We start from the raw sequence: 15,914 nt of genomic DNA on the forward strand, positions 1-15,914 counted from the left end.
ACTTAAGTGCACACAACTATAGGGCAGGGCTCTGGACAGATCCGTTGTACTACAGGAACGAAAATTATCAGGTAAGAAACTAATTTTGCTTTTCCCTGTACGTACCTGGATCAGTCCAGACTCCTGGGATGTACCAGAGCCAACTTACTGAGGGTGGGAGCAATAAGGGGATTAGCGCCTTTACAACACGAGTCCAACGCGGAGTGAATCTAATAGCGCTCATCACATGCAAATGCATGCGTCAGGGTTGCATTAATAAAGTGGGCGCATTATTGCATCGGCCCCTTGGAGGGCTTTTGGGAAGACTTCCTCCAGTCTCATTTGGCGTGCCGTACCGACGTAGTTTCCGAACCCGTTGGGGTAAGGGGGAGTGGGCGTCCGAGCGGACCCTCGGTGGGCTACGCCTCGCTTTAAGCTTTGTTGGCTCATTGTGTGATAGGCTGCGGCGGCGCCATTTTGCACGCGTCTTTGTGCCCTCCATAAAGCGTTGGCACACACAGTGAGTGTCAGCTCTGCGCACGTGCTGTGCGCATAACATCGCGCACTTACATAAGAGCACAACTTACTAAGCACACAATTCAAGTAAAGTCGGGCACACAGGCTGCGCATGCGCCTTGCCGCAGCCCGTGTAGGCGCCCAAAATCTGTGCGCATAAAATTTTAAGCGCGAGCCGACTGAACAAGAGGTTACCATCGCCAATGGCTCCGGCGGCAAAGAAACATAAGTGCCTTTCTCTCTGCGCTGCTTGTGATATTAGGGCTGCACAGTCTGACCTGGATTCTTGCTTATGTCAGCACTGTGAGGAAGCCCAGGGAGAGTTTGCCTCCCCGGACTTTGCTAAGCCCGGCTCCTCCCATTTAGAGGATGGGTCAGCCACAGCCTTAACTGGAAGTGTCCCGTATCTGAGTAATCCTGGGACTGGGTCATCCACGGGAGAGGGAAATTCAGCCACACCTACCCCATTACCTTCTGGGCTAGGCATGGACCTGGCTGCCTTCTGTTAAGCGCCAAACACACTTAAACACAAGGATACCATACCAAATTAAGTAGAAACAAATATCAATTTTTTATTGCATATCAATAAGCAATGCAGGTACCCTTGGGATGTAAAGAGTCACAGCAGTTCTCTCTGTCTAGATGCCCAGGAGAAGCACTACTCTGTCTCTCTTTGAATGTCAGTGAGTGCTGCTTTTTATAGGTAAAACATACAATAATCCCTAAGTTGCATGAACCTATGGGAGTATCATGTACACAGTTTCTCATGTTAAAACAAGGTGAATTAAACCTAAGTTATCCTGATCCCCCTCTCAAATTGAGGCCCACTTGCCTGCTATTTATATCAATCTTCTGTTAGTCCTTTGTCCTGTCAGTTTTTCACCCCCAGGGAGGTTTCCAAGACTCTGGTTTCATTGGTGCCCCCGTAGTTGAAACATTAGCCTGTGAGATTCTGATCTTTTCCTTCTGCTTTTTTGTGACCCTAGGACCCTTCATCATACGTTTTTGACAGCTCCTGCTGCTGACCCGATGTCTCCTGGAATTTCTCCAAATTAGGGTCAATAGGGCATTTAAGGTTCCCATGGCCAGAACTGCTAGCAGGCCAAGGCAGCAGAGGTTTCTGAATCAGTCATAGTGTCCTTGTTGGTCTCAGACTCAGGCACACATATCACTTCTCTTGGGTGGAATTTTTTCAAGGCCTTCAAGCCTTCGTACAGGCGCAGTCTGCTACCTCACGTGCCCCTGTCTGGACAGAAGCTCAGCAGTAACCCTCCCTCTCCCAGTCCTATCGGCAGACCTCGAGGCATGGCTCACCTCACCAGAGATATCCTTGGTAGAGACCTGGACAGCATGGACGAAGAGGAGGATACATATTCCTTAGAAGATGGGGAAATTCCCCCTGGTTTAGAACCGTATTGGACCATGGTTTGGTTTTTCCATAGAGATGACTTGCTGGCTCTGGTTTCCTAGACCCTGAAGATGCTGGGAGTCCCTGGGGAAGACTCTATGACAGAACCAAAGAAGAATGATTTCCCTACGGAAAGCCTCTTTCTACTTTTCAGTACTGGAAGCCATCCAGGAGTTGATTGACCTGGAATGGGATGCCCCAGAAGCAAGTTTTAAAGGTGGATGAGTGTTAGAAGCTCTATAACCACTGGACCCGGCAGCGAGAGAACGTTTGCATTTCCCTAAAGTGGATGTGCTGGTCTGTGCCATCTCTAAGTGAACAACTATCCCAGTGGAAGGAGGAGCGGCCTTAAAGGATATGCATGATAGATAGTCCATCCTTAAAACAGGCCTTTGACACTATAGCAATAGCTTCTTGTACCCTGGTAGCTCGTTCGTGCCTGCTCCTCTCTCGGGAAGTGGATGACTCGGGAGCAAAATCCAGAGCGGTTGTGGAACTTGCCGCCGACATTTTAGCTGATGTGGGCTTGGACCTAGTCTGTACCTCGGCCAGAGGAGTGGCCTCAGTGGTGGCGACCAGAAAACATCTATGACTGCAGAATTGATCAGCAGACACAACCTCCAAGACAAATCTCACAAAGATGCCCTTTAAAGGATCACTCCTTTTTGGAAGTAAATTGGGAAAGCTGGCCCGTAAATGGGGTGAATCTCCAGTTCCCCAGAAGATAAGAGGAAGAAGTTACAGTGCCCCTTGCCTATGAGGGGTTGATCCAAGGGCTCCCAGCGCTTTCGCCCCTACAGAAACACGACATTTTAGAGGTCTCGGTCCATTGGGAGGTCTCCATCCGTTCGGAACCGACAGCCCAAGAGAGGGTTCAGGTTTGTCCTGAACCCTTCAATGAGGAGATAGGGATCGACTGTCCCTCTTCTACCAATGGTGGGTTGAGATCACTTCAGACACTGGAGGTTATACGAGAAGGATATGCGCTGAAATTTTGCAGCACTCCTCGGGACATATTCATGATATCTTCTTGCCACTCCCAGCACAAGAAGCAGGCAGTGGAGACTACCCTGTTGAGGCTCCTCAGGATGAGAGCAATAATCCCAGTACCTGCGCCCCAGGAAAATATGGGGCGTTATTCCATCTATTTCATTGTACCTAAGAAGGAAGGTTCCTTTCGCCCCAACCTGGACCTCAAGATATCTATGAGTGATTCATTTCCGCATGGAAACCCTATGTTCCATGATAATGGCTGTACAATCGGGAGAGTTCTTAACCTATCCCTAGACCTATCTGAGGTATACCTACATATTTCAATCCATCAAAAACATTGTTTCCTATGTTTTGTAGTACTGGGTCGCCCTTAAAAGTTTCAGGCGCTGCCCTTTGGCCTGGCCACCGCCCCCAGAACATTTTCCAAGATTATGGTGGTCATAGTGGCAGAGTTGAGAAAAGAGGGAATCCTGGTGCATTATACTTGGATGACTAGTTGATCCAGGCAGAATCCATGGAAGAGAATCTCTGGGAGACCAACAGGATGACCTCCTTACTTCAGGAACTCAGTTGGGTCATAGACCTGGATAAAAGCAGTCTCAAACCCTCCCAGTCCTTGGAATATCTGGTAGTCTGATTCAGCACCAAACAGGGCAAAGTCTTTCTTCCGACTACGTGGATAAGGAAGTTGATGTCCCAAGTGCATTGTTTGATGAGCACAAAATGCCCAATAGTGTGGAGCTATCTTCAAGTTCTCGGTTTGATGGTGCAACCCTGGAAGTAGTGCTGTGGGTGAGGGCATACATGTGACCTCTTCAATGATCCCTGCTGTCACGTTGGAACTGCAGTCTCAAGACTATTCAATTCTCCTCCACTTACCAATGGAAGTATGCTCTCCACTCCAGTGGTGGCTGCAGGAAGCTCATCTGGGCAGGGGTGTACCCCTGTCCTCTCCGAACTGGCTGGTCCTCATGAGCTCTACTGTCAGGAGCTGATGGTCCAGGTACGTTGGACCAAGGAAGAGGCCTCTGGAACATAAACCACCTGGAAGCCCGGGCAGTCAGATGGGCATGTCTGCAATTTAACCACATACTCCAGGGTCAAGCGGTCCGCGAAATGTTGGACAACGCAATGACGGTAGCCTACATCAACCGCCAGGGAGGAACCAAGAGGCAGCAGATGCCACAGGAGATAGACCTCCTTATGGAATAGGCAGAAATACATCTACAGATGATCTCAGCCTTCCACATCGTAGGAAAAGACAACATCAGAGCAGACTTTCTAAGCAGGGAGAGTCTGGATCCAGGAGAGTGGGCGTTGTCAGCCAAAGCCTTTCAGCTGGTAGTAGATCGCTGGGGTCTCCCATCCATTGACCTGTTGGCCGCATCTCACAACTTGAAGGTTCCCCCAATTCTTCAGTTGCAGAAGAGATCAGTGGTCCCCTGGGGATCGATGCTCTCGTTCAGACCTGGCCGGAAGAGGAGTTGCTTTATGCCTTCCCTTCATGGCCCCTGCTGAGTAGGGTCATTTGCAGAATTGAGCACCACAGGGGATTAGTCCTACTAGTAGCTCCAGATTGGCTCAGGCATCCATGGTATGTGGACATGTGGAGACTCCTGGTGGAGGCCCCGCTGTGCCTCCCACTGCACAGGGACCTGCTACAGCAGGGACTGGTCCTTCATGAGGATCCAACTCGATTCTGTCTTACAGTCTGGCCTTTGAGAGGGTTCACCTGATGAAGCAAAGATATTCGGTGGAAGTAATTGCCACCTTACTCCGTGTGCATACAACCCTAGCGTATGTGTGGGTCTGGAGAATATTTGAGGCCTACCGTGAGGAACATCCCCTCGGATGGTCAAAATACCACCGATTCTGGAATTTGTGCAGGACAGCTTGAATAAAGGTTTGATCCTTAACTCCTTGAAGGTCCAGGTAACAACTCTCTCATATTTCAGGGGCGAGGTGCATGGAACCCACCTGTCGGCTCACCCAGACATGACCCGTTTTCTGAAAGGGGTGAAGCACCTCTGGCCACCCCTATGTTGGCCGGTTCCCTTGTGGAATCTTAATCTAGTATTGGAGTTTTTAGCAGGACTGTCCTTTCGGCCAATGCACAGACTTTCCTTGCCTTTATTAACCTTGAAAACGGTTTTCCTGATGTGGCTATATGCTTGGCACGTCGCATCTCTGAACTTCAGGCATTGTTCTGCCGGGAGCTGGTCCTCCAGATAACTCCAGGGATGTTACAGCTACGTACGGTTCCATCCTTCTTGCCCAAGGTAGTCTCGGAGTTTCATTTGAATCAGTCCGTTTCGTTGTCATCCCTAGACAAACTCAAGGATGCAGAGGAATATCGTCTCTTCCGTTATTTAGATGTGGAGAGACTCCTTGTGTGGTAACTGGCAGTCTCGGAACTGGTCCAAAAGACGGATTGCCTGTTTGTCCTTCACGGTGGAAGGAAGCAGGGCGAGCCAGCTTCACGGGCTACCATAGTGCGCTGGATTAAGGAGATGGTCACGGGAGCCTATGTGGAGACTGGAAAGCCATTACCTTCTCAGGTTAGAGCTCATTTCACTAGGGCTCAGGCGGTCTCATGGGCGGAAGTTAGACTACTGTCGCCAGTCGATATCTGCCGAGCGGCGACGTGGTCCTCCTTGCACTCCTTCTCCAGGTTCTATCGCCTGGACGTACAGGCCTGAGAGGACGCAGCCTTTGCACGGATGGTGTTGACCGGACCGCAGGCAGCCTCCTGCCCTTATCGGGAGAAGCTTTTATACATCCCTTTGGTCCTGAGACCATCTGGCTACTTGCTAGGAAATAGAGAAATTACTTACCTGATAATTTTATTTTCCTTAGTGTAGACAGATGGACTCAGTGCCCGCCCTTGGCTGCCCAAGGACTGTGCCATGGGTCCTTCTGTGGAGTGGGGCCTCGAATCCAAGGGATTACGGGTAAGTGTTCATTCAGTCCCTAGATTAGGATAGGATTAGTTCAGTGTTTATGATTGGTTGAGTATAGTTACGGTTATCCATTTTTAATCATATTTTTAGTAAAGTCTTTTCACTAGTATGCCCATGGTGGCTTTTAAAGAGAATACTGGAGAGCTGAGCTCACTGCAGGGATATATATACTGCAACATCACTTTGCAGCCTAACTCCGTCTCCATCTTATGGCTTGGGAGCATACCCCCATTGGCCCTGAGTCCATCTGTCTACACTAAGGAAAACAAAATTGTACCCCTGCAGTGAGCTCAGGAGAGAAATGCTTTGTGCACAAATGGTATTTTATGTGCATAAAATTATTTTTGTGCACATAGGAGATAATTTTAAAAGGAGTTATGAATGTAACATATCGTAGAAATCTTTAAAGGCCATTTACACACGTAAAGTGCACTTATTTATTTATTCAAAATGCTTTTATTCCGCAACTTCAAAATGTACAGTTTGTCCAGGGTGGATTACACAGATACATATATAATAAATTGTAATGTAAACTAAAACAACAGATTTAATATACTATATTTCACTCAATCATAAATGCCTCTTGAAAATCCTATGTTTTAATCCCTCACCTGAATTTCTGAGGATCATGCACTTCCTTCAGCTGAACTGGCAAACTTCCAACTTACTGGTGCCATAAAAGAAAATGCTCATGTACGTGTACGGGAGAGCCTTCCCCTACTTGCTTAATAACCCAGCACACTGTGATAGGAACATAAGACAATTTTTCTTCAATGCACAGGTTTCTTGACTACATAACAATTTATGAATTATCACTACAAGACGAAACTTGCCTCTCCATTTCATTGGCAGCCAGTGCTGATATTGCAGTGCAGTAGAAACTTGGTCAAACTTAGATAAACCCAACAAGGCCCGAGCTGCAGCATTCTACACTATCTGTAATACACGCATAAAGTTATCCGGTAAACCCACTAGTAAAGTGGCACAATAATCAAAGCGCCCTAGTACTAGCAATTGTAAAAACCACACAAAATCAACCTATAGGAAGAAATGACTTCAGTTGTCTCAACATTTTCAATTTATAGAATGCAAAAGAAAATTATTTCCTTACCTGCTAATCTTCTTTCCTGTAGTACCATGAATCAGTCCAGACCGTGGGTTATGTCCCCCTTTCAGCAGATGGAGTCAGAGCAAAAACTGAGAGGGCGGTCCCTCATGACTGGTGCGCGCCCTCTGTAAACCTTCAGTATTAAGAATATCCAAGCGACAAAGAAAAACCCTTGGATGGATCAATACAAAAATGAATATCAACTAAATTGAACATCAAACTGTAAATCTGAATAGGCAAACTTGCAATGTGAACTCTGTCAGTCCCAAACAGGTCCTGAAATGATTACACAGTCGAGCTAAAGGATTAACCCAAAGAAAACCCCCCAGAATCCTTAGGGTGGGCATCTAGACTGATCCATGGTACGGGAGTAACAAAGTAGTGGATGCCACAAGAAGTCTTTTCCAATTCTTTATTGATGGAGACGCAAAAATCATGTACAGCAGGTGTACATGATTTTTGCGTCTCCATCAATAAAGAATTGGAAAAGACTTCTTGTGGCATCCACTACTTTGTTACTCCCTTACGGCTCTACTAGATCGCCTACCCTGTTGTTTTCTGATCCATGGTACTACAGGAATGAAAATTAGCAGGTAAGGAAATAATTTTCTTTTCCCTGTACGTACCAGGATCAGTCCAGACCATGGGATGTACCAAAGCTTCCCTTAAATAGGGTGGGCCACTGATATCCCAGCTCGAATGACCTGAGCCTCAAAAGAACCTGAGGTCGTTGATTGCAGATACAAGCGATAGTGATGCGCAGAGGTGTGCAAAGACTTCCAAGTGGCCGTTCGGCAAAATTCCTGCGGAGAGACCGCTCAGGTTTCTGCCCAGGAAGCTGCTTGAGCTCGGAGAGAATGAGCTTTAATACCGTCTGGAGGCTAACGCCCCATGCCAATGTACACGGTGGAGATTGCTTCCTTCATCCATCGGGCAATGGTGGTCTTTGAAGCCTAGTTCCCCTCCTTGGGACCACTCCAGAAGACAAAAAGATGATCTGATAAGCGGAAGTCGTTAGTAACCTCCAGATAACGAAGGAGGACTCACTTGACATCTAGGCGCCTGAGCTCCTTGGAATCCTCATCCTCGAATGATGGCAGTTCCACCAACTGATTCAGATGAAAAGATGAGACTACCTTTGGAAGGAAAGATGGTACGATACCTGAGGATACTCCGGGATCCGTAGAGCGGAGATAAGACTCTTTACATGACAAGGCCTGCAGCTCCTAGATTCTGCGAGCGGTACAGATGGCAACCAAGGAAACTGTCTTAAGAGTCAGGTCCTTGAGGGTAGCGCTCTACAGCAGTTCAAAGGGTGGCCCGCCAAGAATATGAAAATCAAAATTCTCCGAGGGGCATAAAATGCGAATTGGTGTTTCACATGCTTTACTCCCTTCAAGAACCGGACCATGTCCGGATGTGTCGCAAGAGGAGGACCATCCCGGTGATGAACTAGAGCACCTAAGTCTGCCACCTGAACTCGGAGAAAATTGTAGGCTAATCCCCTCTCCAGCCTGAAGAGAGACGTGAGGACTGGCAGCAAGCCTCAAAAACTTTCCAAGCTCGGACATAGGACCTGGAGGTGGAAGGCTTCCTAGCCTTGAGAAGAGTGGCGATAACCGCCGCTGGATACCCTCTTCTCCTCAGCTGGCGCAGTTCCAAAAGCCAGGCCACTAGGCAGAAGCAATCTACCCTGGTCGAAAAATACTGGTCCTTGCCGTAGGAGATTCGACAGATGCCCCAGACGCAGCGGGCCATCCACTGCTAGGTTGATTAAGTCTGTGAACCACGGCAGACGAGGCCACTCCAGAGCCACGAGGATCATGGGCCCCTGGTGACCCTCTATTCTTCGGAGCACTCTTCCCACCAGAGACCAAGGCGGGAACACGGAAAGTAGGATGTTCCTTAGCGATGGGAAGGCTAGGGCATTGACTCCTTCTGCTCCGTGCTCCCTTCTGCGGCTGAAAAAGCATGGAGCCTTTGCGTTCCCATCAGATCCAGATGGGGAGTCCCCCATCGCGTGATGAGTAGTGCCACTGCCTCCTGGGACAGTTCCCATTCTCTGGGATCTAAGCGCTGGCGACTTAAAAAAGCCGCCTGAACATTGTCCACCCCTGCAATGTGAGACGCTGCCAGATGAAACAGGTGGCGTTCCACCCACGGCATCAGCTTGTTCGTCTCCCGAGTCTCATGGAGACTTCTTGTTCCCCCCTGATCCTCTCCGACAACGCCACAGTCGTGGCGTTGTCGGAGAGGATCTGGACTGCTCAGCCTTATGCTAGGGGCAGAAAACGCTGCAGCGCAAGATGAACCGCTCTTGTCTCTAGACGGTGGATTGGCCAAGTTGCCTGTTCTGGTGTCCACTGATCCTGTGTCGAGTGCCGACCGCACACTGGCCCCAGCCGGTAAGGCTGGCGTCTGTTGTAACGAGTACCCATTATGGAACCTTGAGCTCTACTCCTCAAGCAAATGATCCAGGTCGAGCCACCAGGTCAGGCTGTCCTTGGTTTAGGGGCGGTATCGGCAGAGGAGCCTGAAATTCCTGAGATACCAGCTTCCAACAGGAGAGTAATGCTCTTTGTAAGGGATGCATGTGGGCAAAAGCTCAAGGCACAACATCTGTCGTGGGCAACTGGCTAAATCCTAGAGAATTCTGAAGGGGCCACTGGAACGGTAGAGCCAGAATACTGGTGCTGTACCGGGCCGTGATGGTACCAATCCCCAAAGCCCCCCTGCCACATCCGGGAATTCCCCTAGACTGACCACTTTAGGAAGAGGGGAAGCCAAAACCACATCCTGGTGCTAGCTGAGCCTTGCCAAATAAACCCCATGCATCAGCAGTATAAATTCTGTGGAAAAAAGGCTCCGGGGGAGGGATGGCCGGAGGGGGGAGGGCGGCTCTGCGTCGGGGAGGTGTGCTGGAAAGAGAACCAGAGGAAAATGAGGTCCGTCTAGGTCTGACTCCCCGGGAGGCAGCGCTGGAGCAGCAAGTAGTGGATCCAAGATGGCTGCCTTTCCCGCGTTGGATGGGAACGGGGCCGACCTCCTCAGAGCCTGGCGCGTATTTGCGTGCAAAACAGACTGCCCTCTAGGGCTCAAAGTGCCCTTCCCGCCAGGCCTTCCCGGGAGAGCCGCGATCTGGGCTCCCCCCAGGCGCTGCATCTCGTCAGCCGCAGCATGGAGGCAAGTAAAGAAGGGCTTGGAACCCAGACCTTCAATGGCAGGAACGAAATCCAAGTCTGCGCTGCCTGCCTAACTTTAATGAACAGTTCTGGGTTTTTTTGGGTTTTTTTTTTTTTCAAGCCAGAGGGATGTCGCGTCTCTGAAGCTTAGGGGCTGCCCTGAGGAAATGACATCTCCGGGCAGTGGGTCGATATCGAGGGGGAGAAGTTGGACCACCAACCTCACCCCTAAAGGCAGCAAATGACAGCCCTGTAAAAGGAAAGTTAACAAACTTACCCCCAAAACGATACAGCAATAAATAAAAATGACAGGTCTGCCACTGAATGAAAGCTCTGCCTGCAAACCTGCAGCAGGACAGCCCATAGAAAGTATAACAAAGCTACAATGAAAAGCCTTTGCCTGTCTTTTTTTTTTTTTTTTTTTAAATAAGATCCATCCAAATAAAACGTATTAACAAGAAAACAGGAGAAATAAATCAACAGACTATTCTCACAGAAAGAAAATGGGAGAACAGAAGGTGCAACCCGAATCTGCTGGAGTCAGAGAAATACTGAAGGTTTACAGAGGGCGCACCAGTCATGAGGGACCGTCCTCTCGGTTTTTGCTCTGACTCCATCTGCTGGCAGGGGGACATAACCCACGGTCTGGACTGATCCCGGTATGTACAGGGAATACGTGATAACTAATACATGGCTTCACGGCGAGCGAGGAGACCAATATGACTCCAAGACTGCGCAATTTGGCATGAATTTGGTTCCCATCAATTTTAAGGCCAAATTCCGTTTCGTTATACAACTTTTAGCCTACCCATAGCACTTTAGTTTTCTCAATGTTCAGTAACAAACCATTCTTCCGCATCCAAGTTCTAATAAAGTGTACACATCTATCAAAGAATTTTACTGGTAATCCTCCAGGACTCTCACTTGGTATCTATATTTGCCCATCATCTGCATAAATAAAAAATGAGTTCCCAACTCCTCCAATGCAAAGCCCAGTGGTGCTAGATATACACTGAAGAGCACAGAAGAGTGATAAGCACTGAGGAACCCCATATTTCACTGATCGCCAGCTGGAATAACTAGGACCCATCTGGACCCTATACTCTCTCATATCCAAGAAAGACCGAAAGCAACCTATCACATTCCTAGACGAGAATCCAGCGCTGAAGCTACATCAAATGCACCAAAATCCCTGTTTTTTTTCTTTTTCCAAACTACAGATCAATGTATCCTTTAATGAAAGCAAACGCACTCTGGTATTCTTTCCTTTGCAAAAGCCATACTGGTTAGCATGTAGAATTTCAGCAGAGCTTAATAATCTAGCTGACTAAGAACACATTTTTGTAGGATCTTAGTAAGTGTAGATAAGTTGGACACTAGTCAGTAGTTTGTAACGGCATTAGACAATTTACTACTGCCTTTTACTATGGGTTGCACAGTTGCTTTCTTTAATTGCAATGGAACTAATCCTTCTTGTAAGGGCTTATTCACTAATGCTTGAATTATGCCAACCGAAATCTCATCTGTGGCCTTAATAATCAGGAAAGAGAGATGAAGTTACCTTTAATCCTGAGATGACTTCACCACTCTCAGATCGAGCGCCATATTCAAATTCAGTCCACATATTTTCTTTTAATACTAAACTTGATTCATTATCATCGTCATATATCGTATTTCCCAGCTGCTCTTGTACTTTGGGTGCTTACACGCGTATAACCTATGGACAATTCAATGGCATATATTATAGCAGTTTTCAAAAGCCGATTTTACATGTGTTAAAACCCAATTTTAAGCGAGGAAATGCTTTTTAAAATCAGGCCTATAACGTTTAAGAGCACAAATCATGTTTTCTGCACCCAATGGCATGAATAATGTTCTGTGCATGCTAAGCATAATTTTGTGTGCTTTTTAAAAAGCTTACTGCATTGGGAGTTATTTTGGTTTTTTTTAGCTCATGAGTAAAGAAAATGTGTACATTGTTACTCATGTCTTATTACATCCGGCCCTGAGAGAGGAAACTATTAACCTCATTATTGCCAGTTCATAGGCTGCATAATACCTCTACAGCTTGCCTTCTAGTGAGAAAACAAATGTATTTCTTAGGAGTTTCTCACTGTGTTGACAGGCCTTAATCTCAACTGCCTTCCCTGCCCACTTTCAAAGATTTCTGATTCGGATTCAAGGAAGTTTATTGGCACAACAATTTGCACATAGATTTCTAAAGTAATATACAAGGAGGATCATTTTTTAAGTCATTTACCTGGGTAACGAGATCTGCCTGAAAACCGCCCTCATTTAGGTCTGATGTAGTAAGGTGCTTTAGGAAGCGCGCGCACACTTTTACCCGCAGGTGGGCGTACGTTTTATGTGTGCAAACCTAATTCCCGACGCAGGAAGGCGTTTTGCTCAAATAAAAATGTATGTGCAGGTTAAAGTCCTTTCATGCAAATCTAATGGTAATGAAGGCACTAGTTGTTAGCCCCCCCCCCCCCCCACTGCAGAGAAGTGAGTAGGGTTAACTCATGTTCCCCCCATGCTAGAAACTTTATTCCTAGTCAGCAGTGGAGTAAGGTTTTCCATGCTACTGTTAGTGTTTGGGGCTGATGGTAAGTTCCTGGTGCTGGGGCCCTATATTTATGCGCACATAAATATTCCCTTCCTCTCCCTCTCTCTCTCTCTGCCAAAGTCAGGACAGAATTATTCAACAAGAGAATTGCGATTGGGAGCAAAAGAAGCAATCTGATCTGTTCTGATCTTATTTCTTTTTAGCGATTGTGCAAATTAATCAGGCCTGCCCAGGACCCCTGCAGCCACCTGATCTTTCACCCCATTCGGCCGAGGCAGATCATCCCTGCAGAGAAGTGAAAGGGGAGTGGGGAGTGCTGGGCAGACGGGGACAGATTTAGGGCTGCGCCTGGGAAACTCTGGACCAGGAGAGGGGCCATCTGGAGGTTTCTGGTAAATGATCCATGATCGTCGTCAAACCTTTTCCATTGGAAACAATTTAGTAGAACTAGGGGTTACGATTTGAAACTCCAGGGAGGAAGACTCAGAACCAATGTCAGGAAGTATTTCTTCATGGAGAGGGTGGTGGATGCCTAGAATGCCCTTCCGGAGGAAGTGGTGAAGACTAAAACTGTGAAGGATTTCAAAGGGGCATGGGATAAACACTGTGGATCCCTAAAAGGCTAGAGGATGGGAATAAATAAAAAAGCTTAACCGGCACAGAGTGGCAGTTACTACCCTTAAGAGAAACATGGGGGTAACCTGCACGGAGCGGCAGTTACTACCCTTAAGAGAAACATGGGGGTAACCTGCACGGAGCGGCAGTTACTACCCTTAAGAGAAACATGGGGGTAACCTGCACGGAGCGGCAGATACTACCCTTAAGAGAAACATGGGGGTAACCTGCACGGAGCGGCAGTTACTACCCTTAAGAGAAACATGGGGGTAACCTGCACGGAGCGGCAGTTACTACCCTTAAGAGAAACATGGGGGTAACCTGCACGGAGCGGCAGATACTACCCTTAAGAGAAACATGGGGGTAACCTGCACGGAGCGGCAGTTACTACCCTTAAGAGAAACATGGGGGTAACCTGCACGGAGCGGCAGATACTACCCTTAAGAGAAACATGGGGGTAACCTGCACGGAGCGGCAGTTACTACCCTTAAGAGAAACATGGGGGTAACCTGCACGGAGCGGCAGTTACTACCCTTAAGAGAAACATGGGGGTAACCTGCACGGAGCGGCAGTTACTACCCTTAAGAGAAACATGGGGGTAACCTGCACGGAGCGGCAGATACTACCCTTAAGAGAAACATGGGGGTAACCTGCACGGAGCGGCAGTTACTACCCTTAAGAGAAACCTGGGGGTAATCTATACGGAGCGGCAGTTACTACCCTTAAGAGAAACATGGGGGTAACCTGCACGGAGCTGCAGTTACTACCCTTACGAGAAACATGGGGGTAATCTGCACGGAGCGGCAGTTACCACCTTGGGAAGCTTGCTGGGCAGACTAGATGGACCGTTTTGGTCTTTACTGCCGTCATTACTATGTTACTGGGGTGGCCCCCTGCACTCCCCTTTCCCAGGCACAATGCTGCTGGAGCTGCCAGGTTCCTTCCTCCCCATGCTGCTCTAGTGTCTGAATTTCCTGCTGCCTCTCACTGCCGGTATGTCGGGGGTCTCCTTCCCCCAAACTCTGTTCTTTCCTTTCCCAACTTATGATTTATGCATACCAATGAGCACAAATCATGTTTTGTGGGCATAAATCATGAGTCCGGGAGACTCCTTCCCTGCTCCACAGAGTTAAAAAAAAAAGTGTGCTCAGCCTATGCAAAAAGCTGAGTGCACATTTAAACCTGGGGTTATGCGTGCATTTTTCTGTTTGCGGACATTTTTAACTCCTGATGCATTATCATACTATTTGCGTACTGAATTAGGAAATTTTTATTTTTTTTTTTAGCACCAGTGTTAAAAAGCTGTGTGCTGAATTTCAGCACAGTCTTAATGCAGGGCTTATTGCATCGGTCTCTTAGTCTGGCTAATGATGCATAAGCTTCCATGGTGCCCTTGCTTTAAGCAGGACACCCAGCATTCCCAGGGGCGTGTTTAGGTTGTAGTTTTTAATCAGGAAAGGGATGTTCTAATTTTGTTCTGTTGTGAGGGGTTAGGGCTCTTTTCTTCACTGAGGTCATATTTACTTTAAGGAAAGCTTGTAAAGATATTTAGGTGGGGCAGTGGGTACTGGTATTTGCTTTGATCTATTGATGTATTAATGTGGTCTGGCAGGCAAGACTGAGATCTGGTTATCGGTGCATTGCTCTCATTGACGTGCAAGTCAGTTATGATAGAGTTGATGACACTGTGGCCCTTTATCCTGCCCAGGGAGTTCCCCTTGCATCTTCGCTGGAATATATACAGGCCTGTGCTTTTCAATAGACTTAGAAGGCAATTTTCAAAAGCCATTTACCTGAACACTGTCTGAAAATTACCGGTGCTTAGCCTGGTGAAAACTACATGCATCTCTTTGGTGTGCCTAGGACAGGGAAGGGAAAGCATACACATCCGTTGTAATTCCAGATCAATGTGTTGTTTTCCAGCGGGGAGGAAAGTTCCTGTAGAAAAAGCAGGAGCACATCTCTCTGGGCATGTTTAGTTTGGGGATGGGGGTGAGGGAACAGTGCTCCCAAATTGGTTTTTTTTTTTTCAATGCGCGTCTGCTATTTTGCCCTCCCTCTGCCACTTGCACAAACAGCAGATGCAAAGTATGCTTACGCTTGATAATTTCAAAGGGTGATAACGCGGGGAGTCTCTCTTTAGGAAACTTGCGCAAGGCGTTGCATGTTAACCCCCCTCCCCCCTTCTTGTACAGTTTAATAATACAGTAATAAAGCAAACCAATACAATTTCAAAGAGCCTGGATCTCTTGTTTTCATATCTTGGCCGTAGGAAAGAAGGGGGGGGGGGGGGGGATAGGCGTTTGAGCCTGAGTCTGCTACGTACCGGTTTCCAGCAGTTTCTGGTTCTCTTTTACCAGAGTTTCTCACACAGACAGTTCAGCATGTCTTTTATGTCATCCAGTCCAGCCCCTTTTCTTCTCCCCATACTCCTGGGGTAAGCATTGCTGGCTCCCTGGTGTGTCCTGTGCTGACGCTGCATTGGCCGAAGCCCCTACTGTGGTTCGTCTCCTGGCATCCTCGGTAATGGATATTCTTGGGTCTCGGGTGCATGCACTTTTGTTGCTGCTGTAATGGTGGAAGTGTA

General features: G+C 47.7%; 1 protein-coding gene and 1 long non-coding RNA gene across 5 annotated transcripts in view; one reads left to right on the top strand and one right to left on the bottom strand.

Moving 5' to 3' along the window:
• Positions 1–15,914, top strand: part of CLN3 (CLN3 lysosomal/endosomal transmembrane protein, battenin) — a 76,688-nt gene that overhangs the window by 25,716 nt on the left and 35,058 nt on the right. The window lies entirely within an intron of this gene.
• On the bottom strand, positions 6,322–15,803 carry LOC115094235. The gene is made up of 3 exons (XR_003857514.1): positions 15,654–15,803; positions 11,708–11,863; positions 6,322–6,597 (listed from the first exon to the last, which is right to left on the bottom strand). It is a non-coding gene; the product is annotated as an uncharacterized LOC115094235 (long non-coding RNA).

This window comes from Rhinatrema bivittatum, chromosome 6 (genome assembly GCF_901001135.1).
Source record: "Rhinatrema bivittatum chromosome 6, aRhiBiv1.1, whole genome shotgun sequence".
In the NCBI taxonomy this organism is placed as follows: Eukaryota; Metazoa; Chordata; class Amphibia; order Gymnophiona; family Rhinatrematidae; genus Rhinatrema; species Rhinatrema bivittatum.